The sequence below is a fragment of the Haematobia irritans genome, chromosome 4 (assembly GCF_050003625.1).
Source record: "Haematobia irritans isolate KBUSLIRL chromosome 4, ASM5000362v1, whole genome shotgun sequence".
In the NCBI taxonomy this organism is placed as follows: Eukaryota; Metazoa; Arthropoda; class Insecta; order Diptera; family Muscidae; genus Haematobia; species Haematobia irritans.
Genome location: NC_134400.1, coordinates 130,268,965 through 130,292,934, shown reverse-complemented (window position 1 = coordinate 130,292,934; position 23,970 = coordinate 130,268,965). Strand labels below are relative to the sequence as shown.

Below are 23,970 nucleotides of genomic sequence, written 5' to 3'. Positions count from 1 at the left end.
TATGGTCTCTAACAATCATGCAAAAATTGGTCCACATCGGTACATAATTATATATAGACCCCATATAAACCGATCTCCAGATTTGGCTTGCGAAGCCTCAAAGAGAAGCAAATTGCATCCGATCCGGCTGAAATTTGGTACATGGTATTGGTATATGGTCTCCAACAACCGTGCAAAAATTGGTCCACATCGGTCCATAATTATATATAGCGCCCATATAAACCGATCCCCAGATTTGGGTTGCGGAGCCTCAAAGAGAAGCAAATTTCATCCAATCCGGTTGTAATTTTGAACATGGTGTTAGTATATGATCTTTAACAACCGTGCCAGAATTGGTCCATATCGGTCCATAATTATATATAGCCCCCATATAAAAAGTTCTCCAGATTTGACCTCCGGAGCCTCTTGGAGGAGCAAAATTCATCCGATCCGGTTCAAATTAGGAACGTGGTGTTAGTATATGGTCGCTAACAACCATACCAAAATTGGTCCAATCACACAAAAATTGGTCCATATCGGTTCTAGAGGTGTGCACGTGACACGAAATTTTCGTGACTCACGAAAATTATCGTGACTCACGCGTGAGCCGTGAGTCACGATGGAGTCAATCTCGTGAGCGTGCGTGAGCGTGATCAAGCTGAAAATTTTCGTGCGTGAGCGTGAGTCACGAAAAAAAATTCTTCGTGAATGTGCGTGAGTAAAAATGTTTGATAATTACACTCACGAAAACAAAATCACGCTCACGATTTGAATCACGATAACTACTTTAATCACGCTCACGATTTAAATCACGCTCACGATTTTAATCACGCTCACGATTTGAATCACGCTCACGACTTGTATCACGCTCACGATTTGAATCACGCTCACGAGTTGAATCACGATCTCGATTTGAATCACGATCACGATGTCAATCGCATGGATTGTGTAATAGTTTTTTTTCATTTAAAATTAATTGATTAAAAAAGTAATGTTGAAGCGCTGGTTTTCGGTGCAAAACCGAGTATAGTGCCGTTCCTTAAACAATAAAACCTTTTATAAAATATTGCTTTGTTTTTTTTTCTAACGAAAATGAGAAATATTGTCGAAAAAGTGTACCATAAAAAATTTGTAGATTAAATAAAATTCGATTAACGAGTAAAGTAGAAAGTCGGGCCGGGCCGACTACATCATACCCCAAATCACCCCTACTGAATTAGTGAACATTGTTTGTAGGGTATCAATGATATAGGTTTGGGAAAACCACATCTCCAGATTTAATAACATTACTGGGTACATGGGAGTTTTATCATAATCTGAACAGAAATGTCTGATATTAACATAGGAGTATAGTTGATTCTGAACCTACAGAGTTATTTAGTATGCTACTAATATTGAATCCTTTATTAAAAAAAATGGAAATCGCTCAATTAGTGTGGGTAATAAATTCAAATTTCTGAAAATAGGGTAATAGATTTATGTAATAGCTACATACAAGTCTCAATACGATCGGCTAATACATGTTTATTTGAAATTTGAGCAACATAGGTTAATAAATAAGAGTATTATGGTCAAATTTGGGAAAATCGATCTATGCATTTATATGGGAGCTATATCCATATATTGGTTGATACCACAGAGGGCTACCTTGTGCTAAATTAGAGTAAGATCGGGTATTAGATAAGGCTACTATGGTTAGAAATAAAGTTACAAGGGGTACATTTTTCAAAAACGGGCGAAAAATATATATAAGAGCTATATCTAAATATGACCCGATTTGGATTATATTTTGCAGGTTTTGTTGATATTACAGGAGATTACCTTGTGCTAACTTTGAGTAAGATCGGTTAATAAATGAGGCCACAATGGTCAACAATAAGGTTATAAGGGGCAAATTTTGAAAATTGGGCGCTACATATATATGACAGCTATATCCAAATCTGCACCGATTTGGATGATATTTTGCACATAGAGTCAGTGGATTACATTGTGACAAATTTGACGCCGATCGGTTAGTAAATGAGCGTAATCTGACCCCATTTATCGAAATCGGGCGATACATATACATATATGGGAGCTATATCTAAATTCAATAGCGTTCGTCCTTGTGCCAATAAAGAGCCACATACCAAATTTAATCAAAATCGGTTAATAATTGCGACCGGAATCCTGCGAACAACAAATACATGGACGGACGGACACCAAGGGCTAGATCAACTCAGGAGGTGATTCTGAGTCGATCGGTATATATGTATTTTAATTTCCATTAAGTTAGCATAGAAAAATATTTTAGTTCATTCGTACTAAGAAGTATTCAAACTTTCAATTAAGCCAACTGCCTAAACATTTGAGAATAACAATTCGAAAATTACCAAGAAGTATTTATTTTTGTCATTACAAATAAGTCATTATAACTCACCGCAATGTAATGCAACGTGTAATGACAGCTTTACTCCTGGTAATGCCAATTCTAATGAGATGTGGTTGCCTAGTTTTTGCTGGGTATATATATTATTTATCGTCAAATTAGCATTTCTACAGTCGTGAATGTGCGTAAATTCTTCACAAAATTTTTCGTGCATTTGTAACAATTCTCTGTCGCGAGTGTGAGCGTCAAGAACAATTTTCGTGCGTGAGTTTTGGAAAATAAATTCCTTCGTGAGTGTGCGTGAGCGCCTTGAAATTTTTTCGTGCGTGAGTGTGCGTGAGCAAAAAATTTCTTTCGTGAGTGTGCGTGAGCGTGATTTTTTAAAATAAATCCATTCGTGAGTGTGCGTGAGCGGCTCGAATATTTTTCGTGCGTGAGCGTGCGTGAGCAAAAATTTTCTTTCGTGAGTGTGCGTGAGCGTGAATGCCTCGAATTTTTTTCGTGCGTGAGTGTGCGTGAGTAGAATTTTTCTATCGTGAGTGTGCGTGAGCGTGATTTGTTAAAATAAATTCATTCATGAGTGTTCGTGAGCCTGAGCGGTTCGAAAATTTTTCGTGCGTGAGTGTGCGTGAGTAAGATTTTTCTGTCGTGAGTGTGCGTGAGCGTGAGTAAAATACGTGCACACCTCTAATCGGTTCATAATCATGGTTGCCACTCGAGCCAAAAATAATCTACCAAGATTTTATTTCTATAGAATATTTTGTCAAAAGTTTATTTCTATAGAAAATTTTGTCAAAATTTTCTTTCTATAGAAAATTTTGTCAAAATTTTTATTTCTATAGAAAATTTTGTGAAAATTTAATTTCTATAGAAAATTTTGTTAACATTTTATTTCTGTAGAAAATTTTGTCAAAATTTTATGTCTACTTTGTCAAACTGAATTATATACGTATTGGATCGATCTTTTTTGATTTAATATGTACCACGTATGGACTTACATACAATTTAGAAGATGGTGTTAGGAGGTTTTAAGATACCTTGCCATCAGCAAGCGTTACCGCAACTTAAGTAATTCGATTGTGGATGGCAGTGTTTAGAAGAAGTTTCTACGCAATCCATGATGGAGGGTACATAAGCTTCGGCCTGGCCGAACTTACGGCCGTATATACTTGTTTTGTTTCAAATAGGTTAAAAACAGTGTAAGAATTCATAAAATGGTACAAATCATTTTAATTTTGTCGAAAAAATGCTAAATCCAATCTAAAAAAATTGTGCATTTTTGAAAATATTTGATGTCAAACGTTTCCGACAAGCGTCAGAATCCATTAAAAATTATAAAATATAAAAATTATTTATTTGACAAAATATCACAGAATTTTTTAATTTACATCCAAAACTTTGAATTCGGATCACACCTAAAGAAGTGATGCAAATTCAGTGCAACGGCTGTTGAAATGGAGGACTTCCGTCCTATGACAAGCCTGTGTTAAATTCATCGCTTCTGCGTCAATTTTGCACCATTTCCGGATCCAAAAAGAACATTTTCATTACTTTTTTGGCGACGATTTTTTTGCTGGGTATATATATTCTGGGTCGTGGTGAAACTCCGAGTCGATCTAAGCATGTCCGTTTGTCCGTCCGTCCGCCCGTCTGTTGAAATCACGCTAAATTCCGAACGAAACAAGCTATCGACTTGAAACTTGACACAAGTAGTTGTTATTGATGTACACAGAAAATAATATTATAATTTTTGAGCTAACAATAAATTGTTGTTACAGAAAATTTTTAAGTTCAACAAAATGTTTGTTACTATAACAAAATGTTTTTGATATAACAAAATTGGTTGCTAAAGTGACTAAAATCGTAATTGTATTTACAAATTACGTTGTTAGCTCAAATTTAAACATAATTTTAATTGTATTGACAATCAAATTAATTGCTATTTTTTTGTGTGTAGGTTGGATGGTATTGCAAATGGGCCATATCGGTTCACTTTTACGTATAGCTCCCATATAAACCGATCCCCAGATTTGATCTCCGGAGCCTCTTGAAGGAGCAAAATTCATCCGATCCGGTTGAAATTTGGTACATGGTGGTAGTATATGATATTTAACAACCATGCCAAAATTGGTCCGTATCGATCTATATTATATATAGCCCCCAAATAAACCGATCCCCAATTACAGAAAAATCACGATTGCCAGTCGAGCCAAAAATAATCTACCAACATTTTATTGCCATAGAAAATTTTGACAAAATTTGTTTTGTTATATCCCCCATATAGACAGATCTCCTGATTTTACTCCGTAGTTTTTATCCAATTTGCATGAAATTTGAAATCTCGAATTATTTTAGGACCATAAAAGGGTACGTCGAAAATATAGAGTATCGGGTAATCGTTCTTAGTATAGCCCCCATATAGACCGATCTCCAGATTTTACTTTTTGTGCTTGTAGAAACCGTAGCTGTTATTCAATTTGCATGAAATTGAAAATCTAGAGGTATTTTAGGACCATAAAAAGGTGTGCAAGAAATGATTTTATTGTTTGGGATTCTAGAAACCGTAGTTTTATCCAATTTGCTTGAAAATTTAAATCTAGAAGTATTTTAGGACCATAAAGAGGTGTGCTGAAAATGGTACCTATCGGTCCATGTTTTGATATAGTCCCCATATAGACCGATCTCTTGATTTTACTTCTTGGGATTCTAGAAACTGTATTTACTATCCGATTTGCCTGAAATTGAAAATCTAGAGGTATTTTAGGACCATAAAAAGGTGTGCTGAAAATGGTACCTATCGGTCCATGTTTTGATATAGTCCCTATATAGACCGATCTCCTGAATTTACTTCTTGGGATTCTAGAAACTGTATTTACTATCCGATTTGCCTGAAATTGAAAATCTAGAGGTATTTTATGACCACAAAAAGATGTGTCAAAAATGGGGTGTATCGGTCCATGTTTTGGTATATCCCCATATAGACCGATCTTCAGATTTTACTTCTTGGGCTTCTAGAAACTGTATTTACAATTTGATTTACCTGAAATTTGAAATCTAAAGGTATTCTAGGACCAAAAATAGGTGTGGCAAAAATGGGGCATATCGGTCCATATTTTGGTATAGCCCCCATATAGACCGATCTCCCGATTTTACTTCTTGTGCTTCTAAAACTGTAGTTGAAATTGGAAATCTAGAGGTATTTTAGGACCATCAAAAGGTGTGCCAAAAATGGTGCTTATCGGTCCATGTTTGGGTATAGCCCCCATATAGACTGATCTCTCGAATTTATTTCTAGGACTTCTAGAATCCGGCTGACCACAAATAGGTCAGCCGAATATGGTGTGTGTCGAACGATGTTTTGGCTCGACACACACCATAGACCGATCTTAGTTTTTATCCGGAAACCTTAGTTTTTATCTGGAAACCTTAGTTTTTATCCGGTATTACTGGTATTGTAGACCCTCAAAAATCTGTATCGCATTTATTTTTACCGGTCCAGTTGGTAAGGCATCGATATAGACCGATTTCTCTTCTTGACGGTACACCCAAAGAAAAAATATTTTCCTCCGGAATGAAATTTTAGACAAACGAAATTCCCCTTTCGTATAAAGTATTTTCGTTTAGAGCAAATAATCCAAATTTTTGATAAGCGATTCAACGATTGTCTCTAAAACTTGAGTCAAAAGGAAACTTTGCTTGTCTAAAATTTCGTTTCTAAGAAAAGAAAACTCTTCTTTCAGCAGGCGCACTACTCATGAAAATTGCTTGAAACTGAATGTAATCTCGTTATCATTTAAATAATGGCGGTAAAAATCTACAGATTTAATATTTCAAATCAAGGCGTTATTTCATCATTTGCACGAAATGTTTATGATTTCTCTAAAACTCATACAAAAATGATTCCAGATTCTGATCTAGTTTTCATAGGTGGAATCATTAAATTTATCTTCGGGAAGCGTACTGGATGAACTGATTTGCTGGGGAGAATATTTGTCATCAAACCTCCTGAAATTCTATATATTATCAACTAACCCGCTACTACGAAGAGTTTTCAAAGGATTTATGGTGGCCCTGCCGAACATACTGCTGTATATACTTGTTAAATTTATTTTCGGGAAGCGTACTGGTTGAATTGATCTGCTTAGGAGAATATCTGTCATCAACCCCCTTGAAATTCTATATATTATCAAGTAATCCGCTACGACGAAGGAAACTATTATATTTGATTCATAGTGGTGGGTATTTAAGATTCAACCCGGCCGAACTTACTGCTGAATATACTTGTTTTTAATTTTATTGTTCAAATTGGTTACCTTTGGCATGAACTTCGAAGTTTTGGCCTATTCCCGGCGAAGCGCCGTTTTGAGATTATTTACACTTTTGTATTTTTAGTGCCGACTTTATTCTCCGAAATGTCCCGGCGAAAAAATTGGAGCGGATTGAAAATGCGGATACCTATGTGGTCACTGTGCGCTAGAAATGAAGCAAGGGACTTCTCTTGTATGTCATTCTTGATTGGCGCGTGCTAATTGCAATGGTGCCGAATCCTGTTGGAATGTCCATAGTCTGCGGCCGAAATGTTTTTCTGCCCAGGGCTTAAATACTGTCTTGGGTCAGATGAAATAAAAATTTTGACAAACTTTACTATAGAAATAAATTTTTGAATAAATTTTCTGCCAATATTCGACATATGTTTACATTTAAAAAAATAAACTCGATTGTTCGAAATATTTCAAATAAATTGTTATGGTGGCGGGCATTAAAATGGATCGATTCAGCCATCTGCTAGTCTAACAAACTAGGAAACATAAAATTATCTCCGTAATTGGAAGTTGCTTTTCATTTACAGTCGTACCGTACATTGATCGAATGAATAACACAATGGAAACTAATATGCGTAAAAACTTGTTTAGTTACAACAATTAAGTAAAGTCTAAAGTCGGGCGGGGCCGACTATATCATACCCTTCACCATTTCCTTCAAATTTGTTGGTTTATATTCCCATATACAAATATTTATATTCCCATATACAAATATTTATATCTGAAAAGATATGGAGACAATTTTTTGTACTTCTACTACGCTAGAATTAAAAATTAAATCGGCAACACCCTGGGTTGAAACACATTGTATGTTAAGTAACAAAATATGGGTAAATAATATAAAGCTAGAGCAATTTTGATGCAATTGTACAAAAGAGCATTTATGATTTATCGGGCGATACATATGTATTCGAGATATAGGACAATTTGAGTAATATTTAAAATTTTTGCTACTCAGCAGTGGCGATTTTACTAGGATATTGGTTAAATCTCGCCAAGATATGTGGTCAATTGTGGGTTGTGATATATTATTTGGGCAATTCGGGCGATATTTCCACAAGTCGGAGGTTTATTTAAAATTCGACCATTCTGTGGAAAGTTTGGCATTATAGTGTGTAGGATATGACTACGATATGGGGAAATCATCACAGAATTTTGTCTAAAATGTGGGTATCATGGCCATATTAGATCAATATGACACACTTAAATAGCATATTAAATGTATTCTCTGTGGAAAGTATCGAGTCAATTGACTCGATATTTCCCCTACTCTGGGGTACATATATATGGGAGCTATATCAAAATCTGAACCGATTTGAAACAAATTTGGCACGCTTAACGATACTATTAAATGTACTCCTTGTGCAAAATTTGAAGCAAGTCAGGGCAAACCTCTGGCTTTTGAGGCCATATGAGTCTAAATTGGGTGAAAGATATAGATGGGAGCTAAATCTAAATTTGAACCGATTTTAACCAGATTTAGCATACTCTTAAACGTACTCCTTGTGCAAAATTTGAAGCAAATCAGGGCAAAATTCTGGCTTTTGAGGCCATATTAGTCGAAATCGGACGAAAGATATATATGGGAGCTATATCTAAATCTTAACCGATTTCAACCAAATTTAGCACAATTAACAATACTATTAAACGTACTCCTTGTGCAAAATTTGAAGCAAATCAGGACAAAACTCTGTTTTTTTGCCATATAAGTGAAAATCAGACAAAAAATATATATGGGAGCTATATCTAAACCTGAACCGATTTCAATGAAATTTGGTACACTTAATGATACTATTAAACGTACTCCTTGTGCAAAATTTGAAGCAAATCAGGACAAAACTCTGGCTTTTGAGGCCAGTTAAAATCATACGAAAGCTATATCTAAATCTGAACCGATTTGGCTGATATTTTGCATATCTTACGAAAGCCCCAAAATATTTGGCTGCCCGAAATTTTGAGAAAAATAAATACGTCAATTTTGACCAGATCGGTGATAAATATATATGGCAGCTATATCTGAATCTGAACCGATATCTGAATCAAAATCGATAGCGATTGTCTTTGAGCCAATGTAAAACTCTGTGCCAAATTTGAGGACGATCGGACTTAAACTGCGAGCTGTACTTTGCACACAAAATTACATATACAGACAGACGGACATCGCTAAATCGACTCAGAATTTAATTCTAAGACGATCGGTATACTAAACGATGGGTCACAGACTTTTCCTTCCTGGCGTTACATACAAATGCACAAACTTATTATACCCTGTACCACAGTTGTGGTGAAGTGTTTTAAAAATTTTAGTTTATCCGGAGTCGGAGTCGAGCAAAATTTTTACGACTGCGACTCCAGCAAAATCTTCAGATTCCGACTCCGCCTCCACAGCCTTGCTTCGAACTTTTTTTTTGGCTCTTTCCAGTCTCTGGAAAGAAATATAAATATGGGTTTCATATGTTCCGATATAAACAAAATGTATTTAGGTGCAAACATGTAATGTTCCTAAACGAACACAAAATGTTTGGGATACATATGTTAATATGTTAAAATACATTATGTTTGGGGAATGAATGTTTCATAAAAATATTATATGTGAATGTAAACATATATAAATTTACAAATTTCGAATAAACATATATATGTTGTGATATTTTATTCAGAGAGCGAGAGAGTATACAGAAAGAAAAAGAGGTGGAAACCGAGTGGGTTGATATCAACATAACACAGCGAGAGAATCAAAAGAGAGCTTGTATGTTGTTTCCGAAAACTGCATTATGATAACGCCAAAAATTTGATATGTTTAAGTCTAAATATTATTTAATTTGAATATTAGAATGAGTATTCGTAGTAAAGAGAATAGACATTCGGAACCAAGAGAATAGACATTTGAAAACAAAAAACAGCATGTGTTTTCGCCTTGAGAGCAGCATTTTATGTAACATACAGTATGTCAAGAAAGTCTTTTGACATTGCCAAATATTTCAAATTCTAGAAATAATTGAAATATTAAATATTTTATTAAATTTTTAATTCTGTGTACGTATGTATACTTTGCAAAATACATAATAAAATATTTTTTTAAAATTTCATTATATTTAATTTTGGAACAAAACATAATTTTTATCCCATTGTCAAAACACTTTCTTGACAAACTGTATGTGTGGACATGTGTTTTGTTTATCATTTTGGCATTATGGGCACAATTTTTTTCTTAGTTCGTTAAAAGAAATCGGAACGTACGAGGAGCAAGTCAAAATATTCAGGCAAAGGAAATTAAAAAAAACGTGGAAAATATACAAAAATTACAAAGTGATCTTCATAAAAATAACGAAAGGACACTATACTCTTTTTAGAGTTGAGACAGTAAAATGAAAAAATGAGCAAACAGTTAAAAATTAAACAGTAAAATGTGTAAAAACAAAGTTTAGTTCCTCTTTATTAAAAAGTAGTCCAAGAGGAGTTGACGGACACCTTTAAATATAAAAGCGGGCATTAAGTTCGAGTTTTGCAGCTAAAACAATTGAAAAAGTGTATTTTCTTTTAAATGTATTATTAAAGAAAAGTAAAAGGCAAACATTCATTTTATAGCGATAATGCCAACTTAATACCGGCCTTAAAGGTAAAAATTAAATTAAGTACAAAACACGATAAGTTTTATATGCATTTAAATTTGTGTTAAATGCTTGTAAAAACTGTTCACACCTAAATAAATTTATGTGTATATTAAAAATTTATTTATGTATGTTTAAACTCGACTCCATGTTCTTCTTTTGTTAGAGTTTTCGAATTCCTTCCAAAATTTCAAACTTTTATACCAAAAACAGTTTTTTGTTACTAAAATTTAATTTTTGCAATAAAAAACAAGTATATACGGCCGTAAGTTCGGCCAGGCCGAATCTTATGTACCTTCCACCATGGATTGCGTAGAAACTTCTACGAAAGACTGTCATCCACAAACTTCAACTCACATGGTTGTTAAATATCATATGTTACAACCACGTACCAAATTTCAACCAGATCGGATACTTCTCCAAAAGGCACCGGAGGTCAAATCTGGGGATCGGTTTATATGGGAGCTATATATTATTATGGACTGATAGGAACCAATTGCTGCTTGGTTGTTGGATACCATATACTAACATCACGTACCAAATATCAACCGAATCGGATGAATTTTGCTCTTCCAAGGGGCTCCGGAGGTCAAATCTGGGGATCGATTTATATGGGGGCTATATATAATTATGGACCGATATCGACCAATTTTTGCATGGGTGTTTGAGGCCATATATTAACATCACGTACCAAATTTCAACTGAATCAGATGAATTTTGGTCTTCTAAGAGGCTCCGGAGGTCAAATCTGGTGATCGGTTTATATGGGGGCGATACATAATTATGGACCGATATGTACCAATTTTTGCATGGTTCTTAGAGACCATATACTAACACCATGTACCAAATTTCAGCCGGATCGGATGAAATTTGCTTCTCTTAGAGGCTCCGCAATCCAAATCGGGGGATCGGTTTATATGGGGGCTATATATAATTATGGACCAATGTGAACCAATTTTTGCATGGTTGTTAAAGACCATATACCAACACCATGTACCAAATTTCAGCCGGATCGGATGAAATTTGCTTCTCTTAGAGGCTCCGCAAGCCAAATCGGGGGATCGGTTTATATGGGGGCTATATATAATTATGGACCGATGTGGACCAATTTTTGCATGGTTGTTAGTGATCATATACTAACACCATGTACCAAATTTCAGCCGGATCGGATGAAATTTGCTTCTCTTAGAGGCCTCGCAAGCCAAATTTGGGTGTCCGTTTATATGGGCGCTATACGTAAAAGTGGACCGATATGGCCCATTTGCAATACCATCTGACCTACATCAATAACAACTACTTGTGCCAAGTTTCAAGTCGATAGCTTGTTTCGTTCGGAAGTTAGCGTAATTTCAACAGACGGACGGACGGACATGCTCAGATCGACTCAGAATTTCACCACGACCCAGAATATATATACTTTATGGGGTCTTAGAGCAATATTTCGATGTGTTACAAACGGAATGACAAAGTTAATATACCCCCCATCCTATGGTGGAGGATATAATAATATTTTATCCAAAAGCTCAGTCCATGTCGTTTATATCAAGCACTGTTTCTGACTGTAAATCTTTAATAACCCACATTTCGAAGTTTCATTATAAAAATTTAATATAGTTTAAATATAAATGTGTAAATTAAAAAAAATGGTGTTCGGCCGGAGCAGGGATTGAATCCACGACCCTTTGCATACAAGGCAGGCATGCTAACCACTGCTCCACGTTGCCAACAAATGTATGTTTCTGTTAAATAATGTTATGTTTGCATGGGCTCGTGGGCGCTGCAAACTATGCTATATAAATGTATCTTATAACGATAATTGTCTACTGGTGACTATAACAGCTACGTAGCCCAGTGGATAGTGTGTTGGCTTAAATACAAACTGTATGGTCCTCGGTTCAATTCTCCGTCCAGGCGAAAGGTAAAATTTAAAAATTTATAAAATTGAATAATTTCTTCAACATTATTTGTATTACAGAAAACGGTGCCAAGAACTAAAAAAATCGTGGAAGTGAAAATAATGTGAAGGAATGAGCACAATCTTCTTTGGGGAAAATTCTTCCAAGCATATAATATTTTTGGAAGCGATTTGTTTTTGAGGGTGCTTATGGAATTTCATTAGCTTCTCGCGATATGCTCATGCATAAACAATAACACTAGAATAAATCTGTCAGCTGATATTGCTTCCAGTACTTATCAACCACACTGTATAAAAACACATTTTCAGGCCTATAAAAAATGGGGTTACTGTCACCACAAAATGATGAGTAAAACGATCATCGTGCCATGATATACCGTTCCTTACCATCTATGAAGTATGATTCGAATCGTCTCGATTTAAGATTCACTATTTCTCACAAACGTGCTAAGTGGACTTAGCATACCATGAAATTACGGTTTCGATAGGTATACGAGTACATTTCTATAACAATATAATCAGTATATTTTTTCTAAATAGATAAGTTAAGAATTTTATTCAATATTGATCCCATATGTTATTAGAATGTCAATTTACTTTAAATAAAGTTATTTGAATAGTCGCTGGTAAAAAGTAGAATACATATTAATTTATTACGCGATTTTAGTTGACATATACCGAAGCACATTAAAGTACACAAATGATTTTAGTATTTCGGCAAATCATACAAATTTCAAGTTCAATTACAATTTTTGTTCGAATCCGTGTCAGTATTAATGCTTTTGGACTCATAGAGGTATACATACGTGATGCGATTTTTGGATTTAGCCATAATTTTATCTTTCTTCGGAGTTTTTAATAAGAGCAACGATATAACCATCCGTTAAGGATATTAGTACTGATTCCGATACGGCTTCTTAATAAAAAAAGATTTATAGAGGGCTATCTAGCTTAAAATCTAGGCTCTTTAAAATTAGAACATAGATTTCTTGCCTGGTAGTTCGGGAGCATAAACTGACATCCCGTACCAACTTACTACCGGATTGGATGGAAATTTCTCTTTCAATAGGCTCCGCAAGTCAAATATGGAGATCGGCTTATAACTTATGGACAGATATGAATCAAATATTATATGGTAGTTAATACTGACAACGGCGTCCTCCAGGCGTCTCAAGAAGTCAAATCTGGGGATCCATCCGACCTACATCTATAACATCCGACCTACATCTATAACAACTACTTGTGCCAAGATTCAAGGCGATAGCTTAATTCGTTCGGAAGTAAACGTGTTTTCAACAGACGTACGGACATCGCTATATCGACCCAAAATTTCAACGGAATCCAGAATATATACTTTATAGGGTCTGAGACAAATATTTATTTTTGTTATAAATGGTATGACAAAGTTATATACTCCATGCCAGTGTTGCAAGAATTCTCCTAGCTCTTCTACCTTTGTCTCCAAAATCCCCAATTTAAATTAAAACTTCTCACAAAAATCACAAGTTTTTATGAAAAAAACAAATAGACTCATTTTAAGAAAATCAGTAATAATTTAAAATAGTATAAAATATTTGTCGCACCAGCTTGCGGGCTAAGATCAAGATTTCGAAACACAAGGAAAACTGTGATCTTCTGAGCGAAAATTTTATTCTAAATACTCAACTAAAAGTGCTGATGGCAACAGCAGACTCACGAAAAACGTTGTGATTCACGAAATATTTTATGAATAGTTTAGAGAAGTGTCTGAAAGCACGAAAATGAATAAAATTAGAGTGTTAGTAAAATCTCAACATCCCAGGTGTCACTAAGATTGTAAATGAATTCAACTCGTAAGCGTTTTACGTCCGTGGGCGGGATTATTTTCGTGAGCGTATTTTTCCGAACTTTGTTAGAAATTAGAAATTATTTTCGTGACTACACGGACGTAAAATACTGTTTTTCATATGCTTGGGTGTAAAAATTGTATGTTTGGAACTCAAATTTTTAACACAATATTTTTAAGTGCAAGCATATAATGTTCATAAACTAGCATAACATGTTTAGGACATATATGGTAATATGTTAGAACATATTATGTTTGGGACATAAAATTTGTGTAATTATAATATGCTTGGATGCAAACATATGTTAATTTAGAAATAGCCTATAAACATAAAAAAATGGAAGTAACCAATTCGCATCTTAAAAATATATTTACACAAAGAAAATTTCATTATTATTTTTTTTTAATACCAGTGTGTGCCTAAGGTGAAACATATGTTATGTTTGAATAATACAAACAATATTTTAGTTGGACAAATTCTGAAAATATATATGCTTGAAGCAAAATGTGTTTGGGGCATATGTTACAGAATTTTTTTTTAGGGTGTACGCTCACGCACGACATTTGGTTCGTTAATCACGCTCACGCACACTCACGCCGTTGCAATCAGCGTGAATCACGACTTACGCGTGAGTCACGTAAATATACGTGAGTCGTGGGGAGCCACCGTGGTGCAATGGTTAGCATGCCCGCCTTGCATACACAAGGTCGTGGGTTCGATTCCTGCTACGACCGAACACCAAAAAGTTTTTCAGCGGTGGATTATCCCACCTCAGTAATGCTGGTGACATTTCTGAGGGTTTCAAGCTTCTCTAAGTGGTTTCACTGGAATGTGGAACGCCGTTCGGACTCGGCTATAAAAAGGAGGTCCCTTGTCATTGAGCTTAACATGGAATCGGGCAGCACTCAGTGATAAGAGAGAAGTTCACCACTGTGGTATCACAATGGACTGAATAGTCTAAGTGAGCCTGATACATCGGGCTGCAACATAACCTAACCTAACCTACGTGAGTCGTGACAATTTCAGGTCACGTACACACCTCTAATCTACACACCATCAAAAAGTAAATTTTAAGCGTAACGCGCGATCCAATGCTGAGTCACGAGAATTTTATTGAGTGATGCAAATTTTCGTGATTCAGAAGATTTTGCGTGAGTCATGAAAATGTATGTGAATCTCCAGAGTTTTCGTGAATAACGAAATTTCAATTTAGGCCCGAGTCCTCACGAAATGTTTCACTATCTTAGAAAAATATCTTAGCCAAGCTGAGTAAAATAAAATCCTGTGTCCGTTTCTAGACCAAATCCTCCATTAACACCATGAAATTTTAAAACTTCTTAAATTTTCATAATTTGCTAATGGGTGATACGGTCAAAATTTGGTCAATATAAACTTGACGTATTTCTTTCAATTTTGAATTTAAAAAACCTGAACACCCCTCATTTTGAAGGTGTGTGTGTGTAGAATGTTGCTGCTACTTTGATTTTGGAATTCACTCTTCAGTTGTCAAAATGCCATCCAAGCAAGAAGAGCAGCGTATCAAAATTTTGCTCGCGCATCGCGAAAATCCGAGCTACTCGCACGCAAAGCTGGCAAAATCGCTAAAAGTTGCCAAATCAACCGTTACAAATGTAATTAAAGTGTTTGGGGAACGTTTGTCGACAGCCAGGAAGTCTGGATCGGGGGGAAACCGAAAACCGGAAGCCGCTGAGACGACAAAGAGAGTTGCCGGTAGTTTCAAGCGAAACCCTAACCTCTCTCTCCGAGATGCCGCAAATTAGCTGGGTGTATCGTCTACAACCGTGCATCGAGCCAAAGAACGAGCCGGACTATCGACTTACAAGAAGGTAGTGACTCCAATTCGCGATGATAAACAAAATACGACGGCCAAAGCGCGATCCCGGAGGCTGTACACGACGATGCTGACGAAGTTTGACTGCGTGGTAATGGACGACGAAACCTACGTCAAAGCCGCCTACAAGTAGCTTCCGGGACAGGAGTTTTATACGGCAAAACGAAGGGAAAAGGTAGCAGATATTTTCAAGCACATAAAACTGTCAAAGTTCGCAAAGAAATATCTGGTTTGGCAAGCCATTTGTACCTGTGGCTTGAAAAGCAGCATTTTCATAGATTCCGGGACTGTCAACCAAGAAATTTACGTGAAAGAGTGTTTGAATAAACGTCTGCTGCCTATCCTGAAGAAACACGGTTGTTCCGTACTGTTTTGGTAGGATTTGGCATCTTGCCATTACAGTAAAAAGGCCATGGAGTGGTACGCCGCCAACAACGTGCAGGTGGTTCCCAAGGACAAGAACCCTGCCAACACGCCAGAGCTCCGCCCAATTGAGAAATACTGGGCTATTGTCAGGCGGAACCTAAAGAAGACCAAAAAAACTGCTAAGGACGTGCAGCAGTTCAAGGCAAACTGGCTTTCTGCGGCGAAGAAGGTGGACAAGGTGGCTGTACAAAATCTGATGGCAGGTGTCAAGCGTGAGGCCCGGCAATTCGGATTTGGAAAAGCGAAAGCCTAACTGCATATTTTTCCTGAATTTTATACTAATTGAACTTGAAAAAGAAATTTAATTTGATTTTTTAAATAAACGATTTCACCGATTTACACGCGTTTTCCCTTGACCAAATTTTGACCGTATCACCTTTTATACTTCTTATTTCGGCCTGGTCAAATCTTTAATACCCACCACCACTTCACCGCACCGGTTTACTCGAAAATGTGGAGAGTTTAAGAAACATACTACTATACTCTTCCCGGTGTTAAATTTAAATTGAAAGCGTGAGATCGGTCCATATGGACACCAAAAGCAGGGCCGATAAAAACTGAATTCCACAATGGTCTTGGTGGACATAAAATATTTTTAGACTTCCAATTTCAGGCAAATCAGATCAAAATTGCGGTTTCTAGAAGCCCAAAAAGTCCAGTCGGGAGCCCGGTCTATATGGGGGATATACCAAAACAAGGACCGATACACACCATATTCGGCGCACCTCTTTGTGGACCTAAAATGTCAACTTCCCGGAATCAAATCGGATCGGTCTATATAGGGACTAGAAGGGAAACATAGACTAATACATACTATATTCAGTACAATTTCAGGCAAATCGGATAAAAACTACAGTTTCTTTCAACATGACCTGCCTGCAGACAAAAGTCGAGTTTGTGAAAATTTTCAGCTTGATAGCTTCATTATAGAAGGTTGTGGCGTGATTACAGAAGACAGACAGATGGACATCGTCAGATTGTCTTCGAATTTCACACTGATCAAGAAATTATATAAAATATATAATCGGAAATCGATATTTCGATGTGTTACAAATGAAATGACAAACTTTTAAATTTTTTGTTAAATATATTAAATAAACAATTTGGGAGGATTCGCTTTGGAATGTTTTGTTAAATGTAGTCATGCTTTTGAGAATAAAAATTTAAGATAAATCTCGTTGATAATTGACAGTGCATTTTGCCAGCATTTCAATGTTCCATTTAATCCTCATCGCTACCACAGACTCGTAAGTGATACTACAACAATCGCCAAGTATGATAGGTGAAAAAAGTATCGAAATGTACATGAAAGTATTTTGCCATCACTATTGTCACTTTATATTTTGTGAAACACCAAGCGCAACTAGCTTATTATAAATTATTTAAATAAAAACAAAACTGAAGTTACGAAAACATAGTAATTACGCTTAAAATTGTGAAAGGTATATTGGTGAATAAATTTCGACTTTCCAAATGGTAGTGATAGTTTTTTCAGATATTTTTCCAGACACACTGCCTCCATCAAGAATAAGCACTGATAGATGGTGTAAATTTCCCATAAAATTTAAACTTTTGAAAAAGTGGCACAAAATCGAAAAAAGTATCACATTTAAACGCACAAAAGTGGCACCGGTCAAAAAAAAAAGTGGAAATTTTGTCACTAAAGTGTCACAACGGGTGGTGGGCATTAAACATTTTTCATGTAAACCTGATTTATTATACTGAACCGATTTCGAAAAAAGAAAATTCCCACAAAAATACCCAAATTTTAGAAATTCCACATTGTATGACTTTTTCGCAATAAAAATTCTGCATTTCGATTGGCCAAAATTAGTTGGATTAGTAGACCATTATAAAAATTCTCTGATATTTTGTTTTATATCACTCTGTAATATTCCACTGTGCCGATTCTGTTATTTACACTATGCAGCTTATCTTCGCATTGTAATTTAATTTCCAAAACCACACAGAAATTGTAGCAAAAATAAATAAAGTTATTTACTTAAGACTTTACTTTACTTTTATAAGGCTTAGACGATGGCAAAATATCAAGGTTGTAAAACTGAGCAGAATGCACTTTTTAAATTCAAATCAATGGCCTAATTTTAATACTCCACCGCGCAGCCATAGAATAATCAATACACAAGTAAAGAAATGTGTGCTATTTTTATTTAATTTTTTCAATATACCGAGCGTTTCATTGTTTTTTACAAAACCCTCGCACAAGGGGCGCTCACTGATATCAGAGGTATGTTTCTGATTGTTTTCTTTTGCTTCTCTGATTACTTTCATTCGATTCACGATTTGATAAAATGGATTGGACTTTTCCCATCACATGTGTTTTATGATTTTTGTCGCTGGCTGCCATTCATCACAAAGTGAGGTGCCATCTATTTTTGCACTTTACGCAGACAGATATATACGCTTTACACCACTTATTTATTTTGATGCACTTGTGCAGCAATGATCACTCCGAGTTATGATTTAACTACCTAGTTGACGATCGATTCACAATACTGCTACACGATTGCTTTCGTGTTATTTTTAACGAATTTATTTTAAATTTGGTCTCGTAAATGGTTATGGTTGTTCTATCGCCGTTACACCGTTAATTGAGAAAAACACAACGAAACGAAGTCAAATGTTGCACGACGACAATAAATACGAAGGCATTAATTACTCATCAGGTTTGTATATCAAATTGATAGCAGTACAAGGAACGAACGAATATAGATTTCAAATTGTTATGATGGATCGATGGGTTCTTGGTGGTTAATTGACTAGTCAAGCAGTCGGTCGGTCTGTCAGTAAGTGAGTACGAACATGTTTGCTTTGTTTGAATTCCTATTCGAGTGGTGTAACTATATATGTCCGTCCACATTCAAATAAACAGTATCGGAATTATCTTTACGTTTTCTTCGGCGATGACGCAGGGCAAAGGACGGAAACAATTTGTATTTGTTTCGTGATCGAATTTCCGTAGAACCGTTAGGATCGACAACTCGCGATAAACTGATTGTGGGGCGAAATTGGTAGTTGAGACAGTTGGTAGCTCCTGTTGAGTATCTCTTTCATTACGGAAGTCTTATCAGCTTCTTTGAGAAGAAAGTTTATTGGTCGTATAGCAAACTCACTGCTCGTAGCAATTAAAGTACCCTATGACAAGTGATTTTGGTCAAAGACAATAAACTTAAGGAAGATAGGAAATTGGCTTGCGTCATACCAAATGTTGCATTTACCATGTTATGTTAGTTCCATACAGGTTTGTAATTTTTATACCCTCCACCATAGGATGGGGGTACACTGGTAGAAAAAGTTTCGTTATATTAATGAAATGTGTCATTAAAATTGAGCCAATGAAACAAATTCATTGATATAACGAAATTGTTCGTTATTATAACGAATTTTCTGTTAGTCAACGAAACGTTTCGTACTATTAACGAACATTTTCATTGTCTTAATGAAAATGTTTCGTTATATCAATGAAAAATTTTCGTTGGCTCAATTTTAATGAAATTTTTTTTTGTGTGTATATTAACCTTGTCATTCCGTTTGTAACACATCGAAATATTGCTCTAAGACCCCATAGAGTATATATATTCTGGATCGTGGTGAAATTCTGAGTCGATCTGAGCCTGTCCGTCCGTCCGTCTGTTGAAATCACGCCAACTTCCGAACGAAACAAGCTATCGACTTGAAACTTGGCACAAGTACTTGCTATTGATGTAGGTCGGATGGTATTGCAAATGGGTCATATCGGTCCACTTTTACGTATAGCCCCCATATAAACGGACCCCCAAATTTGGCCTGCGGATCCTCTAAGAGAAGCAAATTTCATCCTATCCGGCTGAAATTTGGTACATGGTGTTAGTATATAGTCTCTAATAACCATGCAAAAACTGGTCCACATCGGTCCATAATTATATATAGCCCCCATATAAACCGATCCCCCGATTTGGCTTGCGGAGCTTCTAAGAGAAGAAAATTTCATCCGATCCGGCTGAAATTTGGTACATGGTGTTAGTATATGGTCTCTAAAGACTATGCAAAAATTGGTCCACATCGGTCCATAATTATATATAGCCCCCATATAAACGGATCACCAGATTTGACCTCCGGAGCCTCTTGGAAGACCAAAATTCATCTGATTCAGTTGAAATTTGGTGCGTGGTGTTAATATGTTATATGGCCTCAAACACCCATGCAAAAATTGGTCGGAATCGGGCCATAATTATATATAGGCCCCATATAAACCGATCCACAGATTTGACCTCCGTAGCCCCTTGGAAGAGCAAAATTCACCCGATTCGGTTGAAATTTGGTACGTGATGTTAGTATATGGTATCCAACAACCATGCAGGAATTGGTTCATATCGGTCTTTTTCAACCGTGTATATAGCCCCCATACACGGTTGAAAAAGACTGTTTTTCATATGTTTGGCTATAAACATTATATGTTTGGAACACACATTTTTAAACACAATATTTTTGAGTGCAAGCATATAATGTTCATAAACTAGCATAACATGTTTGGGACATATATGTTAATATGTTAGAACATATTATGTTTGGGACATAAAATGTTTGTAAATATAATATGCTTGAATGCAAACATATATTAATTTAGAAATAGCCTATAAACATATATGTGTTTAGTAGCTTGGAGCGCTATTTAACAGGGAGCGATATTGAATTAAGTTGGTGGTTGTTGCTTGTTATTACAAAATTAACATTTTATTTTTCCTTGGGCAATTGATCAGCTACTTCTTTGATCCTTACAAACTGTGTGGTCCGCTGTTCGAATCCCCGTCCGGCAAAAGGTAAAATTAAAATAAAAAAAAAATCATAAAATTGAATAATTTCTACTACAATGTTTGTATTACAGAAAAAGGTGCTAAGAACTAAAAAATCTCGTGGAAGTGAGAAAGATGTCGGGGAATATACAATTGGGCAGAAACAAAATTTTGAGCATTCAGGTCGAAAACCTATGTTGTTAGCACCTATATTACCTGTTTATTTTCATAATTCATTATGATTGTAAATATATAAATAAATAAATAAAATTTTGAGCACAATATTGTTTGGGAGAATTTTTTTTAAGCATATAATATTTTTGGGTGCAAAATGCTTCCATACATATTATATGGTCACATAATAACATATTGTTTTTTGGAAGACAACATTATTGAATTTGGATGCAAAAATACAAAATGTTTGGAACTTAGACTACCCAAACATATATTGTTTAGACCAATATGCTTTCAAACATATTATATATTGGTAGGGATCAAACATATAAATGTTTGGGCAATACCCAAAAACGTATATGCTTGAAGCAAAATATGTTTGGGAGTATATGTTACAGAAGCGATTTTTTGTGAGGATGTATAAACCGATAAACAGATTTGACCTCCGGTGCCTTTTGGAGATGCAAAATTCATCCGATTTGGTTGAAATTTGGTACATTTTGCTAGTATATGGCCGTTAACAACCATGCCTAACTAGGTCCATATCGGTCAATAGTTATATATAGCCCTCAGATAAATCGATCCCCACACGCTCACAAAAAATCGCTTCTGTAACATATACTCCCAAATATATTTTGCTTCAAGCATATACATTTTTGGGTATTGCCCAAACATTTATATGTTTGATCTCTTCCAATATATAATATGTTTGAAAGCATATTGGTCTAAACAATATATGTTTGGGTAGTCTAAGTTCCAAACATTTTGTATTTTTGCATCCAAATTCAATAATGTTGTCTTCCAAAAAACAATATGTTATTATGTGAACATATAATATGTTTGGAAGCATTTTGCACCCAAAAATATTATATGCTTAAAAAAAATTCTCCCAAACAATATTGTGCTCAAAATTTTATTTATTTATATATTTACAATCATAATGAATTATGAAAATAAACAGGTAATATAGGTGCTAACAACATAGGTTTTCGACCTGAATGCTCAAAATTTTGTTTCTGCCCAATTGTATATTCCCCCACATCTTTCTCACTTCCACAGATTTTTTAGTTCTTAGCACTTTTTCTGTAATACAAACATTGTAGAAGAAATTATTCAATTGTATAATTTTTTTTTTATTTTAATTTTACCTTTTGCCGGACGGGGATTCGAACAGCGGACCACACAGTTTGTAAGGATCAAAGAAGTAGCTGATCAATTGCCCAAGGAAAAATAAAATGTTAATTTCGTAATAACAAGCAACAACCACCAACTTAATTCAATATCGCTCCCTGTTATATAGCGCTCCAAGCTACTAAACACATATATGTTTATAGGCTATTTCTAAATTAATATATGTTTGCATCCAAGCATATTATATTTACAAACATTTTATGTCCCAAACATAATATGTTCTAACATATTAACATATATGTCCCAAACATGTTATGCTAGTTTATGGACATTATATGCTTGCACTCAAAAATATTGTGTTTAAAAATTTGTGTTCCAAACATATAATGTTTATAGCCAAACATATGAAAAACAGTCTTTTTCATCCGTGCAATCACACAAAAATTGGTCCATATCAAGTTCATAATTGTACATAGCCCCCATATAAGTGACCCCCATATTTCAATTCTGGCTCTCTACGTATCGTTCAAAAAATCCATATCGATTCGTAATTATTTGTAGACTTACCTATACATAACTTTTTTTGTCTAATATATATGACGTATGGACTAACTCACAATTTAGAAAACGATGTTAAGAAGTTTTAAGATACCACAACCCAAGTAATTCGATTGTGGATGACAGTCTTTCGTAGGAGTTTCTACGCAATCCATGGTGGAGGATACATAAGATTCGGCCTGGCCGAACTTACGGCCGTATATGCTTGTTTTATTTGTTTTTCGTTTTTATTTTTTAAATGAAAAACTTAATTTTCTTAATGAAACTATGTTAAATTTTAGGCCACAACAAAAAAATTACATTTTCCCCTTTATGGAATTTTTTTTCCTGCGCTTAATTTCTTTTTATTTGCATTTTAATGGAAATAAAATCTTTGTCGTATACGCGTTTGGTTCGAGTATGAAACTAACACGGTAAATGGTTCGATCTCCTCAGTAGCTAATTTCCTATCTTCCTAGAGTTTATTGTCTTTGATTTTGGTAGATAGATTGGCAGTAGAGGTGTGCATGTGAGTGAACATTTTTACATTACATGAAATAAAAATTCGCACTCAGGCACGAACTACAAATGTTTCAGTGTTCGATCGTAGATCATAAATAATGAGTTCATGACAAATTTCGGTTGTGAGAGACCATATACAAACATCGTGTACCAAATTTCAATCGGATCAGATGAATTTTGTTCCTCCAAGAGGCGCCGCAAGCCAAATCTGAGCGTCGGTTTATATCGGGGCTATACGTAAAAGTGGTCCGATATGGCCCATTTTCAATACCATCCGACCTACATCAATAACAACTACTTTTGCCAAGTTTCAAGTTGATAGCTTGTTTTGTTCGGAAGTTAGCGTGATTTCAACAGACGGACGGACGGTCATGCTTAGATCGACTCAGAATTTCACCACGACCCAGAATATATATATATACTTTATGGGGTCTTAGAGCAATATTTCGTTGTGTGTTACAAACGGAATGACAAAGTTAATATACCCCCCATCCTATGGTGGAGGGTATAAAAA

At 35.4% G+C, this 23,970-nt stretch overlaps 1 protein-coding gene across 5 annotated transcripts in view; it reads right to left on the bottom strand.

The window, feature by feature from the left end:
* Positions 1–19,318, bottom strand: part of ACXD (Adenylyl cyclase X D) — a 78,224-nt gene extending 58,906 nt beyond the window's left edge. The window contains exon 1 of one of the 5 annotated variants that reach the window (XM_075304051.1): positions 19,211–19,318. The gene's annotated coding sequence lies outside the window, so the exon portion shown is untranslated. Of the gene's footprint in view, positions 1–18,488; positions 18,506–18,585; positions 18,770–18,791 lie in introns of those variants that run through there. The other 4 variants (XM_075304052.1, XM_075304055.1, XM_075304053.1 and 1 more) reach the window with 4 other exon arrangements.
* Positions 19,319–23,970: the final 4,652 nt, after the last annotated feature.